The sequence below is a fragment of the Vicugna pacos genome, unplaced genomic scaffold (assembly GCF_048564905.1).
Source record: "Vicugna pacos unplaced genomic scaffold, VicPac4 scaffold_18, whole genome shotgun sequence".
In the NCBI taxonomy this organism is placed as follows: Eukaryota; Metazoa; Chordata; class Mammalia; order Artiodactyla; family Camelidae; genus Vicugna; species Vicugna pacos.
In genome coordinates this window covers 454622-469463 of record NW_027328739.1, presented here as the reverse complement: position 1 = coordinate 469463, position 14842 = coordinate 454622, and the positions used below count along the sequence as shown (strand labels likewise).

Here is a 14842-nt window from a genome sequence, read left to right as displayed (position 1 = left end):
GCAGGAAATGAAAGCACCAATTGGAATGCTTTGAGAACAGCACAAAGAAGACCATAGATAAATTACTTCTTAAATTCTACCACATGCTGAATGTGCCATCTGAGAATACATCATGTGACCTTTTTGATTCCAGGGATGACATAACAGAGACCATGATCCCTGGGCCGGTTCCTGAATGTATCTCCTGTTCCAAACTATCCTAACTTAACACATTTAATACTTTCCAGGATGAACCAGAAACCACTTGGTACTTTTCCCTCTCTCCATGTTTTATTATTTTTCCAAATTCTTCCATTTTTTCTTTTTCCTTACATGAAAATATTTAAATTTACTCCCATACTGTTCCATCTAAGATCATATCAAACAAATATCTCTTTTTTTCTTTGAATGGCAAGTTAGTCTCCCATTTAATTCTTAATTCTTTTAAAAAATACTAAGGAAAATACAGGTACACATCTATGTTTAATGTTCAAATAAGAAAATAGCAGATAGTTGTCGACATTTGCCAACATCAGTTATAATCTTTGTTCCCTGCATAATCTGGTAGTTCTCTGGTAGATCAGTTGTTATTAGGATGACGTTCATAAACTGAAGATGGCTGATGAGTTGGCCTTGAAAGGGAAGTAGCTGATGTATCAGCTATCACTGGCACTGGAAAGCGTGGGTTGCACCCTGGTTGAAGTTTAGGAAAATGACCTTCATTTGCAGATATGTTCTGATATGTATTTGGAAAAGTAGAAGGCTCCAACATCAGTCCAAAATAATTGCTCTGTTTGGGAGATAAGATACTCTACTGAGAAGTAGAAATTCTACTTCAAATGGAGTTCACAACACGGCCATTTATTTCATTGTAACTGCTTTGAGAGTGCCCATGGACAGTGGTCAACTGATTGAAAATAGCTCGTTGATCCACTGCAATTTGTTCTGTTGGTCTGACATTGATGATGGAGGAGAAAAATCACCTCTGATCGGGGTAGTTGTATCACCAATTAGTGGCTAGTAGAGGGCTTTCTCATTAGAGGCATGTTTAAATTTGCAGAAGGTAAAAATGCACTTTCTTCAATAGTGTCAGCCACAAATTCAGAATTATTATTATCCACATTATACCCTTCTTTAAAGTGCTGCTCTTTGAAGTCTTCAGGCAATGAAGATACCAGAGAGGAATTTTTAATCCCAACTCTTCTTTTTATTCTCACTAAAACCTGGGGACAGCCTCATTTAAAATTTGGATTATGATAAAAGTGCAGCTATAAACAAAGGAGAAACATTTTAGTAATATTTATACCAAAATACAAGACTACAATAAGCCTAACGTATAAAACCTGATTCCACGTTTACTATACAAGGATAATATCATCAAAATATGAACATTGCTAACAATATTTTGAAGTTCCTTATTTGGAAAATACACATTTAATTATTATAGTCATCAAATTTAAATGTTAGCATTTACAGTAACGGTGAATGCCACTTTTGAAAAGCAGCTTTAATACATTTATATGAATTTCTGGAAAGATTCATAGTTGTAAGCAAAGTTTCTCATAATCTTGAATAATTAAGGCACTGTCCTCATTTTTTAGAGTAAAGTATTTTAGCCTTAATAGTTTTATACAATTTTCAAAATCTAGCTTTACATTTATATTACCATAGATTGATGTACAAAATAAAATTTTATACATAAGTTACCAATTCGTAACTAAAATTTGTGTATACCTTGCTTGAAACAGAGGCTTCTTTTTCTTCTGCTAGAAAGTCAACTAGACAAGCAGATCTTTGAAATTTCTGCCGCACTTTCCTAAACCCATAAAAGTTAATGGGTCTAAGTAAACTTTTCATACTTCCAGTTTCAAATATTCTGAAAGGGGCCTTTTTTTCCAAAACTTCCTTCTTCAAGACAACTTCATCAATCACTATGGAAGATCCATTATCACCCCACCAGATGGATTTAAATTGGTCACTCCCAGACATTTTCCAGAGCTTTCTTGGAAATGTCAGAGAACCAAAATCATTATCTTCATCTGGTTCAGAGACACAATGTGTGTAGCATGGTCTTTTTATCAAGGATTCTTCAGACAAATTCTGAAAAGCATTTTCTTCAATCATAGAACTCAAGTCCAAGTCCTCAGAGAATGTTTGATCACACAATAGAGATCTACCGGAGTTTCCTGAGCCAGTTGGTCCATCTTTATGAGACATATCTTGAATTTCTGAAGAAATATGTGCCATCTCAAATAACTTTTTCTACAGCTACATTTCTAATCTGCATGATTTTGAGCACTGCAGCTTCAAATGCTGCTTTGGCAGGCCTGAACAGATAAACTGCTAGGCCTTCACAATGGTTCTCAACTTGAGAAGCTGTGACATCACAAAACGACTGGTATCCCAGCAACTCAAGTGTAACATTCAGCCAGTGTTTACTTGTCATTCATCCAGTTAAAATGAAACATATAGGATGATTTTTTTACAGTGTGATCTGCAAATATTATCCCAACACATTTTTATAAATAATTTAGTTTTGGGGTGTATGAAATAAAATCAATCTCCATACTTTTGTATTGAAATTTATGCCAGATTTGTGAACAGAGTATAAATATAGCACAAATTATATAAAATAACTTTAAAGTTTTGGAATTTAAAGTGAAATTCGTGTAAAACTTGTACAGAAAATATATATCTATTTCAATATCATTTGTAATTAAGTTGAAACATAATTTGATTAGGAAATGGAAGTAGGTATTTATCTGTGTACTATATAATAAGTAGTTCAATATTCAAAACATGAGCAGATTAAATGTCAGTTTATTTGTTTTGTATATAAATAAATGGTAAATAATTATGAAATAAAATTAGATAAAAATAATGCATCAAATTTAAGAAATCCCAAAAGGCGGAATTTTTGATTTAAATTGTAGTTCATTTCTATAAGTAAAACAAATGTAATTTAATATTCTACTCTAAAATTACAAAAGAGAGAAACTTATTGTATATTTACGAATGTTTATTTTTGCCATTCATTCAATCAGAGGTTTTTCAGTCCCTAGAAACAATAAATTTTCTTTCCATCTTTATAATCCATTCAATTGTGGCTTCTGTTAAGTGTTCTAAAATGATGTTTATAAGTACACTTATGCACAAGATCCTGGGTTCAATCAGCAGTGCCTCCATTAAGGGGTAAACAAACAATCAAAAAACAAATAAATAACACTATATGTGATTTGGGGTGGAAAAGACCAGGTAATGCATTTTTGGAAGGAATATGTATCTCAGTCCTGAAACATTTGACATTGTTAGTAAAATATGGCATTTCAAGGCAAGTGTTTTGTTCACTAAATATATATAATAGCTATGTTCTGTATCAGTAAACTGTAGAAAATCCAGTTCTATCAAAAGTTATATTCTTTATTTAGAAATAAATTCCTTTAAACATAAGCCAAATTAAAAATGAGGGATAAAATTTTTCAATAAATAAATGTAAACTCAATCTGTAATGTAAATTTTTCTTTCAGTATGTGAACATTCCATTCTAAATAAATATTAGCAACCTGAATTCATTACATATTATAAGTATTATAAACTATAGTTAAGAGGGATTTAGTCCTGATTCATAAATATTACTTATCAAATTCAAATCAATATATGTGATACAATCCCTGAAAAAGCAGAGAATTCAAAAACATCAATCTCAAAAAATGTAGGAAAATTTTTCACAAATCTGATCTTTACTTTTTTATAAAAATATTCTTAACAAATTCACTTTTAATACAATTTAATTAAACATAATAAAAACCATATATGAAAAACCCATGACAATCATCAAGTTCAATTTTAACATACAGGAAGGTTTCCTCTGGTCCAGTAATAAGAAAAGGTAGTTCATTCTCACAAGTACTAAATTACACTATTTGAAGACCTAGCCAGAACAACTAGTCAAGAAAAAATATAAAAGGCATCCAACTTGTAAAAAAGCAGTAAAATTTTTAGAGATGACATAATTAAGCATAGATAGAAAACTCCATAGACTCCTCCAGTGACTGTTAGAAATAATGAACAAACTTAGTAAACTTGCAGAATACAAAATCAATATACAAATATCCATTGCATTTTTATATAGTAACAACAAACTATCAGCAAGAGAAATTAGGAAAACAATTGTGTGTATATTTATACCAAAAAGAATAAACTAGGAATACATTTGATAAGTGAAATAAAAGATCTAAATATAGATCTATAAATTACAGGTGCAAGAAATAAAATAAACTAATAAATAGAAAGATATTCTCTGCTTATGGATTGTATACAATGTGAGGATCTATTCTAATCTATCTTTTACATGATCAATCTCCCCTGCACTACTTATTCAGGAGAATGTCTATTCTTCATTTTATACTCTTGCTTCCTTTTTCATGGGTTAATTGATCATAGGTGTGAGGGATTATATCTGGTTGCTCTATCCTCTTCTATTGATTGGTGTCTGTTTTTGAGCCAGTTTCATGTTGTTTAAATTACTAAAGCTTTGTTGGACTGTTTAATTCAGAGAACTATACACTATTAGATTTAATACTCTTTTTCAAGGTTATATTGGCAACTAATGGTCTATGTGGTTACATATAAATTTTGAAATTAACTGTTCTATTAACTGGAAAAATCTCATGGGTACTTTGACATGAATGACGCAAAATGTAGATTGCATTGGGTAGTATGTTTGTTTCAACCACATTGTATCACATCATTAACATAAGAGGAATTTTCATTTCTTTGGGTCAGTTTTAATTTCCTTCACCAATGTTTTCTATTTTTTAACGTATAGGTTTTCTCCTTATTTGTTAACTTCATTTCTATGTATTCTATTCATATATATGTAATTATATATATTATATTTGTAAACACGTTTACTACACAAATACAACAGGCAGAAGACAGTGGTAAGACATATTTAAAGTCCTGAATGAAAGAAAGCTGTAATCTAAGATAATTTATCAAGCAAGGCTATCCTTTAGAATAGAAGGAGAGATAAATAACTTCCACTAAAGCAAGTACTAAAAGAATTTAGCAACAGAAAAAGAAATATTGAAAGATCGACTCTAAAAAAAAAAAATGAAGCAGGCTTCTATAGAAAGGAGAAAGGCATAATTAGAAAGGCAATAGCTACAATGTCTTACAATAGAATAAATATGATGTTGCAGAACAGGACATCAAAAATTTTAAGGATCAGAGAGTGAAACAGGACAATAAAGAGTATTTCCTTATTGTTTCTGTTCTCTATAGAATGGGTTAGAATTTGTATTCCTATCAGTTAAAATAAAAAGATAAATAAAGGGTCAATATACATACAAAACAGGATGGCCATAAGTCAAAACTTACAATGAAGTCACAAAGCCAAAAAGAAACCAAGATAATAGAAGAAAACTTATCAAGCCACAAAAAGAAAATGAAATGAACAAAAAGGAAATACCAAATCAACTGGAAAATGAAGTACAAAATGGAAATGAACACCAGTCTATCAATAATTATCACAAATGTTAATGGACTCAGTGCTTGAATCAAAAGATATATATTGTCAGATGGGATAATATAACGAGACTCTACATTATGAAGCATACAAGAGTCCCACTTTTGTAAGAGGAACAAAAATTAATTGAAAGTCAGAAGATGGAAAAGTATATTGAATGCAAATGGACATGACAAGAAAGCAGGGCTAGCAGTACAGACTTCACACAAAATAGACTTTACAAAAAATGTCATAGAGAAAGATAAACAAGGACATGAAATAATGATTAAAGGAGAAATAAAAAATGAGGGTATTAAACTCATTAAGATATATGCACTCAATATAGGAGCACCTAAATACATTTATCAAATACTAATAGATGAAAAGGGAGAAATGGATGGGAACACAATCCCATTCGGAGAATATATCTCCCCATTACCATCACTAGACTGGTCTTTCAGACAGAAATTAAATAAGGGAAAAAAGATACAAACAGATACGATAAAATAATTGGAGTTGGTTCATATTTTCAACACAGTACTCCTCCCCAAAACAGAATATACATTCTTTTCAAGTTCACATGGAATATTTTCTAGAAAAGATTATGTACTCATGCACAGAAGAATCCTCAACGAATTTAAGAAAATAAAACAAATTTGAAGCATCTTTTCTGAGTATAATACCATGAAACTAGAAATCCTTCACAGAAAAACAGTGTGAAAAAATGACAGCATGTAAATTAAACACCATGTTACTATAACAAGTAGGGGAGGTGAAGAAGTAAAAGAAGAAATTAAAAAATATCTTGAGAAATATGTCAAAATACTACACAAAGTGAATGGAATGCATTTAAAGCAGGCTTAAGAGGTAAGTTTATAGTGACAACCGTCCTCAAATTAAAAGAGCAATTTCAAATAAATAATCAAATGTTCTATGTATACTAATCATGAAAAAAAGAGCAAACAAAACCAAAACTCAGCAGAGAGAAATAAGAAAGAACAATGAAGAAAGAATTGAAATACACATTAAAAAATAGAAAAAATCAATTAAAGTCTTTTTTGAAATAGTAAGCATAATTCACGAAATTCTGGACAGGCTCACCAACAAGAAAAGAGAGAGAACACAAATAACATAAGAAATGAAAATGCAGAAACTACAAAGAGTACAACAAATTTGCATAATATCATAAGTGAACAACATGAGCAACAGTATGGAAACAAAATGGATAACCAGGAATAAATGGAGAAGTTTTTGAAAACATTCAGCCCACCAATATTGCATCAAGAAGAAATTAACCATTTGAACTGTCAGATCACCAGAAATTGAATAGAATTATCAATAAAATAAAAAATCTCTGCAAGCAAAATTCAAACCAAACTAGATTCACTGGGGAATTTGACCAAACATACAGAGAAAAATACATACCAGTCCTCCTCAAACTATTCCAAAAATTGATATGGAGAGAGTACACCCAAACTCACACCGTCAGGCCAACATCAACCTGATAAAAAACAGGACAAAGACACCACCCCAAGAGAAAACTATAGGCCAATAACACTGATAAACATTGATGTAAATGTCCTTAAGAAAGTATTAACAAACAGAATCCAACAGCATGTAAAAAAGATTATACACCATGGTAATGTTACTTCATCCCAGGAAAACTAGGATGGTTTAATTTATGCAAATAAATCAATCAATTTTAATACACCATATCAATAACCGAGAGGACAAAAAACCACATGATCATCTCAGTAGATGCAGAAATAACATTTGAGAAAAATTAACACCTATTTGCAGTAAAAGTTCTTGTAACAGTGTGCTAGAGGGACCATATCTCAACATAATGAAAGCTATTTATGACAAACATATAGCCAGCAAAATACTCAATGGTGAAAAACTGAAACACTTCCAACAAAAACCTGAGACAAGACAAGGTTGCCCATTCTCACAATTTCAATTCAATACAGTCTTGCAATTCCTAGCCACAATGATCAGGCAAGGAAAAGAAATAAAAGGATTCAGACTGGAAAAGAAGATGTAAAATTGTCATGATATGCAGACATGACACTATATATTGAAAACTGTAAAAGCTTCACAAAAAATTACTAAGGCTAAAAAAGGAACTGGGCAAGGTACCCAGAGTAATGTACAAAAAGGTGGTGAATGAAATATACATGGAGAAGTAGAAAATATTGATTGAGGAAATCAAAAATGATTTGAAGAATTGAAATCATACCCAATGGTCTCGTAATGGAAGAAACAAAATGGTTAAAATGGTCATATTGTCCAAGGCAATCCACAGACTTAATGTGATTTCCTATCAAATTATGCCAAACTTCTCTTTTTGGGACTGAAACAAATGATTCTAAGATTTACATAGAGTCATAAAAGATCCATAATTTCCAAAGCAATATTAATGAAAAACAAAGAGGTTGGAGGAATAAACCACCAGTTCTCCATACACTATTGCAGAGCTACAAAATGAACAAAATGACAAGATATTCATACAGAAAGAGGCTTATGGACCAAAAGAACAGAATAGAGGGCCTAGGAATAAATCTACAGGCCTACGTTCTATTAATTTTTGACAAAGTATCCAGGAATATGACAGAGAAAAGACTATCTCTTCACCAAATGATGTTGGGAATCTGGATAGCAACATGCAGAGCAATGGAGTTAGAACTCTCCTTCACTCCATACACAAGAATAAACTCAAAATGGCTTGAAGACTTAAATGTAAGGAAAAACACAGTAAATCACCTAGAAGAAAATATTGGCAAAACACTCTGAGATAAATCTCAGCAATGATCTCCTAGAATAGCCTACCCAGGGAAGGGATGTAAGAGCAAAATTAATAAATGGGACCTAATTAAACTTATAAGCTTTTGCACAGCAAAGGGAACCATAAACAAAGCAAAATGACAACCTGCAGGATTAAAGAAAATATGTAGAAATGTGCAACTGACAAAGGCTTAATTTCCAAATTACAAAGATTTCATACAAACTATTAATAATACTTAAAAAAAACAAGAAACCCAATTTGAAAATGGGCAGAAGCCCTAAACAAGCAATTCTCCAATAGAGACATACAAATGCCACATAGATTTATACAAAAAAATTGCTCACTACCATTATCAGAGAAGGGTAAATTAAAACTATAATAAGTATCACCTCACAACAGTCACAATGGTCATCATTCAAAATTCCACAAACATTAAATCCTGGGGTATCTGTGGAGAAAGATGACCCTCTTACACTGTTGGAAAAAATGTAGTTTGGTGCAGTCATTGTGGAAACCAGGGTGGGGTTTCCTCAAAAGAATAAAAATAGACTTAACTTATGATCCAGCAATCCCACTTCTGGGTATAAATCAAAGGGAACCCTAATTCAAAAAGACATCTATACCCCAATGTTCTTTGCAGTGCTATATACAAGAGCCACGACATGGAAGCAACCTAATTGTCCAACAACACATAACAGTATTCAGAAGTTATCCTGTATTTACACAATGGAATAATATTCTGCATTAAAAAATGATGAAGCAATGACATTTGCAGCAAAATGGATGTCCACAAAAAGTGTCATTCTAATTGAAGTAAGCCAGAAAAAGAAAGAAAAATAATCCATGACATGATATATGCGGAACCTTAAAAATAAATTTGGATGAGGAGACTATGATTTCATCTACAAAACTGAAACACACTCACAGATTTACTAAACAATTTTAAGATTACAGCGGAAAGGGGATGTGAGAGGATATATTTGGGAGCTGTAGATTCATAAATTTTTTCCACTATATATAAAAGTAAATTTTTTCAAAATTTCTCTTGTATAACACAGGGCAGTAAGTCAAATATTGTGAAGTAATGTTTAATAGGCACATAAATATATGCATGTATTGGGACACTGTGCTATACACCACAGATTGACACATTGTAAATGGCAGTACTTCAATGATAAATAAATGAATAAACACGCAAATAAATATATAAATAATAACTAAATAAAAATATTTAATAATAAATGAAATAAAAAGATTCACACTACTTAAATTTACACCTCATGGATCTAGGAGAAAACAGAAAGAATAAAGAAGAAAATTGAATGAATGAGAGTATGGCAAATAACAAGAGATGCAATTGGAAAGGTAGAAAAAAATATACCTAAGTCTGTTTCTTTTAAACATAAACTAGGCATATGTTTAGGTTGGCTAAGAAAATATAGACTCAAATAAAATTAGAAATAAAAGATAAGATATTACCACTGATGTTGTAGAGATGCAAAACATCATAAGAAATTACCACTAGCCAACGATTTGAATGACCTAGAACTAAAGACAAATTCCCGGAAACATATGTTTTCCAATACTGAATCAAGAAGTAATTAGAAAGATAATAGAGCAAAAGTGTGTTTGAGTAAGTCAATAATCCAAACTTCCAAAACCAGAAAAAATTTACAAAACGCCTTTACTGGTGAATTCTGTCATACAATTGAAGACAATTTTTCACCAATTCTTCCCCAAATCTTCCAAGAGTTTGAAGGGGGTGAAAGATTCCAAACATATTTTATGATGTGAGCTTTATTTGCTTAACAAAGCTAGAAAGGACATTATACGCAAAAAATAGAATATTATCCCTGATGAACATATGTGCCAAAATTCTCAACAAAACACAAGCAAAATGAATTCAACAAAACATTTAATGTATCATAAACATACATGAGTAAAGGTATATATCCCTGGGTTTAAGTAAACTTCAAAATATTCAAATCAATAAAGGTGACATGCCACACTAATGGAATGAGAAATAAAACTCACACAATCATCTCAATAAGTGCGGAAAGAGCATTGTATATAATACAACATCCTTTTAAAATACTCCCAACAAATTAAATTTGCCCTGTCAGTGGCACGATATAATTTACACACAAACACTGTGTGGAGATAAGCGAAACAGTTCTCTGTTTTTTGATTCTTAGAAGAAGGGTTTATATAGGACATGCACAATGCCTCTCATATAATCTAGGTTATAACAATGTTAATAATCTTAAGCTATTTATGTTCCCATGCTCCTGCAGTAAGCGCAGGATGTTAAATGATCAAGAATTGTTTTAAAGTTCATCACGGAACTTCATTAATTAGGCCATCTCTTATCCAGCCGGCTTTGCCTGTCTTGGGATGTCCTCCTCTGACGATCTTACCCAGCATAGGCTATCCAGCCATCCATACTGGATATATTAAGTAGACCATTTGTTATCCAGCCTGGATATGTGACATTCCTCACAGATTGTTTATCAGTTCAGCCCATGGGCTTATTCTCTAGAACCTTCAGACAGGGGCCTACAAACCAAACATCCCTTGACAGAAAACTGGATGAAGAAAATTTGATGTATATATGCAATGGAATCAATACTTTGCATTCCTATCAAGTGTCCACGCTGTTTCTTTTTCTCCACAATCTCACCAACATCTATTTGTTTTCTTTTTGATGAGAGCCTTCTAACAAGTGTGAGGTCTTGTCTCATTTTAGGTTTATGACTTTCCTAATAATTTATAACTCTGAACACATTTTCATGTATTTTATAGCCAACTGTATGTGTTCTGAAGAAAATTGATTCAGATCTATCTATTCAGTTCCTATGGACATTTTTTTAAATTGGATTGTTTGCTCTTTTTTATGTTGTTTTGGGGTAAGAGTTTGCCATATATTTTGGATATTAACACTTGATTGAAAATTATCACTTAAAAATATGTTCTACCATTGTGTTGGTTGACTGTTCAGTTTATTGATCATTTCTTCTGCATTGTAAATCTGTTTAGTGTGACACAATCATATTTTGTTAGTTTTACTTCTGCTTTCCTTGACAGAGGAGGCATATGTAGAATCAAATTAAATCCAATATCAGAGTGTACTTCTTATATTTTACCCTAGGATTCTTTAATTTCAGGTTTTATGGTTCATATGCCCATGAGTGGGATTGCTGTGTCATATGATAGGTCTATTTTTATTATTTAAATGAACTTCCATAATGTTTCCAAAGTTGTTTCACAAATTTTATTTCCCACCAACAGCATTGGAGAGTCCCTGTTTCTCCACAACTTCCCCAGTCTTTATTACTTGTAGACATTTGGATGACAGCCCTTCTCACTAGTGTGAGGTAAAATATTATTTTATTTTTGTCTTGCCTTTGTATAATGATTTGCAATGTGAGCACGTTTTTATATTCCTGTTTGTCATCTGTGTGTCCCTTTTAGAGAATTGTCTTCTGCTCATTTTCTGGCTGAGTTGTTTGTAGATTTTTGAAATGGTGTTGCATGAACATTCTGTGTATTTTAGAAATTAGCCTCTTATTGATAACATTGTTTCCTAATGTATTCTCCCATTTGAACTCCATCTTTTCATTTTGTATATTTTGCTGTTTAGAAGCTTTTAAGTTTAATTAGGACCTACTTGTTTATTTTAACTTTATTGTTTTCAGCTTGGGAGTGTGACATAAGAAAATTTTGCTAAAATTTTTGTTTTGTTTAACCTATGTTAGATTCCAGAAGTTTTATTGTGTCATGTATTAGATTCAGATATTTAAAACATTTTGAATTTATTCTTGTATAGTGTGAGGGATTGTTCTAATTTTATTGGTTTACATGTAACTGTTTAGCTTTCTCAACATCACTTGCTGGAGACTGTCTTTAAGGCATTGTATATTTTTGTTTCCTTTGTCATAGTTTAGTTGACCATAGGTGTGATGTTTTATTCCTACTTCTATGTTCTGTTCCAGTGATATAGATGTTTGTTTCTTTTCCAGTATTGTGCTGTTTTGATTGCTGAATTTTTGTAATATAATCTGAGATGAGGAAGGGTTATGGTTATGCCTCCAACTTTGTTCTTTTAACTCATTGTTTCTTTAGCAGTTCTGGTCCTTTTGAAGATCCATTCAAATCATAGGACTGTTTTTAGTTCTGTGGAAAATATCATGTAGTTCGATCTGAATAAATTTATATCTGTAGACATATTTTGCAGTATGTATATTTTAACAATATTAATTCCTCTAAACGAAGACCTTGAGATTTCTTTCCATTTCCTTGCATCATCTTCAAATTTCTTTATAAGTGTCCTATAGATTTTATTATGTTGGATTTTCCTTAGGTTTTTCATGTTTTGATCTGATTTCATATGGATTTTTTAAAATAATGGAATATATTATTGTTAGTGTAAGAAATGTGACAGTTTTTTATATTAATCATGAATCATGATACTTTGCTAAATGTCTTTATTAGTTTTAGTTGTTCTGGTGTGGAGAATCTTTAGGGATCTCTATATAGATTATCATGTCATCCAAAATAATAACAGTTTTACTTCATTCAATCCAACTTGACTAACTTTATTTCTTGTCCAATTGCTGTTACTAGGACTTCCCATACTGTGTTTAAGAGAAATGGTGAGATCGGGCATCCTTGTCTTATTCCTTAATTTGGCTTTCAGTTTTCACTTTTGTATATTACATTGTCTGGGGTTTGTAAGTAATGACTTTAGTTATGTTGAGATATGTTTCCTGAATCCTACTTTGGAAAGAGTTTTCTGTTGTTGTTGCTGTTGTTGTTGTTGTTGTTGCTGTTGTTGTTTTAATAAATAAATGTTGAATTTTCTGAAATAATTTTTATGGATTTATTGAGATGACCACGTCATTTTCTCTTTTCCTTTTGTTAATGTAGTGTATCAAACTGATTGATTTCTTAATGTTGAACAATTCTTGTGACCCTGCCATGAATCCAAGTGATCATGGTGGATGATTCATTTTTGCTATTACTGGATTTAGTTTGCTAATAATATTTTGTAGAATTTTTGCATCTAAATCTGTCAAATTTATTGGCTTGAAGTTCCCTTTGCCTGTAGTATGTTTGTTTGCTTTGCTATCAGGGTGATGAATTTTTCATAGGATTAATTTGGGAGTTTCCCACATCTTCACTATTTGTGAATAGTTTGAAGAGTATAAGTTCTGCTTTGTATTTTTATTCTCCACATGATTTGTTTAAATCTGCACTTACAAATGATCAAAAAGCACATGAAAAAATGTTCAATATCACTAATTATCAGAGAAATGCAAGTCAAAACTACAATGAGGTATCACCTCACACCAGTCAGAATGGCCGTCATTCAAAAATCCAAAAATGACAAATGCTGGAGAGGCTGTGGAGAAAGGGGAACCCTCCTCCACTGTTGGTGGGAATGCAGTTTGGTGCAGCCATTATGGAAAACAGTGTGGAGATTCCTCAAAAGACTAGGAATAGACTTACCATATGACCCAGGAATCCCACTCCTGGGCTTGTACCCAGAAGGAAATCTACTTCAGGATGACACCTGCACCCCAATGTCCATAGCAGCACTGTTTACAATAGCCAAGACACGGAAACAGCCTAAATGTCCATCAACAGGTGACTGGATAAAGAAGAGGTGGTATATTTATACAATGGAATACTACTCAGCCATAAAAACCGACAACATAATGCCATTTGCAGCAACATGGATGCTCCTAGAGAATATCATTCTAAGTGAAGTAAGCCAGAAATAGAAAGAAAAATACCATATGAGATTGCTCATATGTGGAATCTAAAAAACAAAAACAAACAAACAAACAAAAACAAAGAATAAATACAGGACAGAAATAGACTCATGGACAGAGAATACATACTTGTGGTTACCGGGGGGGGGTAGAGGGTGGGAAGGGATAGACTGGGATTTCAAAATTGTAGAATAGATAAACAAGATTACACTGTATAGCACAGGGAAATATACACAAAATGTTATGATAAATCACAGAGAAAAAAACTGACAATGAGTGTGTATATGTCCATGAATGACTGAAAAATTGTGCTGAACACTTGAATTTGACACAACACTGTAAAATGATTATGAATCCATAAAAAATGTAAAAAAAATCTGCACTTCTATTTAACGATTTTTTTAAATGCAGATTCTTTCATCTAGAAAGCAGTTTGTTCAAATTATTTGTTTCTCCTTATTTCTGTCTCTTTCTAGACATTTGTCTATTTCTTCAAATTTGTCAAGATTATTCGAATGTAAGTGTTGACAAAATGATCCCTTTTTTGTATATCTGAGGTAACAATTGTTATTTCTCATCTTTTATATCTTACTTAATTTCTTTGGGGCATCTCTCTATTCTTCATGATGCACGTACCTAGAGGCTTTTTTATTTTGTTTATCTTAAAAAAAACAAAAAAAATCTTCGGTTTTACTGCACTTTTTTCATAGTTTTCTTTTTCTCTCTAATGTATATTTACACCTGTAATATTTAGGAACATGTTTTTTAATTTTTTTAAATTTTCTTTATTGATTT

At 31.8% G+C, this 14842-nt stretch overlaps 1 long non-coding RNA gene across 1 annotated transcript; it reads right to left on the bottom strand.

The window, feature by feature from the left end:
• Positions 1-443: 443 nt before the first annotated feature.
• LOC140692825 (uncharacterized) lies at positions 444-1976 on the bottom strand. The gene is made up of 2 exons (XR_012068429.1): positions 1714-1976; positions 444-769 (listed from the first exon to the last, which is right to left on the bottom strand). It is a non-coding gene; the product is annotated as an uncharacterized lncRNA (long non-coding RNA).
• Positions 1977-14842: the final 12866 nt, after the last annotated feature.